Here is a 620-nt window from a genome sequence, read left to right as displayed (position 1 = left end):
TCTAGGATCGAGGTTGTGAACCCCCCTGTCAATATGGGCTCTAGAAGGGGATTGCGTTGTTATCCCCGGAGTAACTTGTTTCGTTGACCAGCATTCCTGAATCATTAGAGCAAATATTTTGTAAGTTAGTACTATTGATTCAAGTCTAATGGGATTTTGGCGTTTTTCGTGGAGGTTTTGTTTTTTCCAAGGTTCTCCCAACCTAAGGTGGGGGGAGTGATTCATTGATTTTATATTAAAATCGTTGTTTCTCCACCTTAAAGTCTCACGGGGGCTTTTTGTCTTGTGTTTGTATTTCCGCTTCTGCAGGAAACCAATTTCTATTTAAGTACCGGGGGAGGATTAACGATTAGGGTATTAAGGGGTTTTTTGTTGATTAAAGTTTTTACAACAACTTTGTGGGGGTCGTTAGTTATGGAGAGTGTTTGGATGTTAAGGCGCTTAAATAGAAATAGGGTTTTCTTATTACTCATATTAGTATTATTACATTACGGGGAAGTATGTAATTGTACCACAGGTTCTTGGTGTAATAGTGAGCTTTAAAGTGTTTGTTAACTCAGGGTTAGAAAAGAGTTATATATTATTTTTAGTAAAAACTTATTAGATATACACATTTAAAT

The sequence above is a fragment of the Austrofundulus limnaeus genome, unplaced genomic scaffold (genome assembly GCF_001266775.1).
Source record: "Austrofundulus limnaeus strain Quisiro unplaced genomic scaffold, Austrofundulus_limnaeus-1.0 Scaffold2896, whole genome shotgun sequence".
NCBI lineage: Eukaryota > Metazoa > Chordata > Actinopteri > Cyprinodontiformes > Rivulidae > Austrofundulus > Austrofundulus limnaeus.
Note: the sequence above shows the minus strand (reverse complement) of the source record.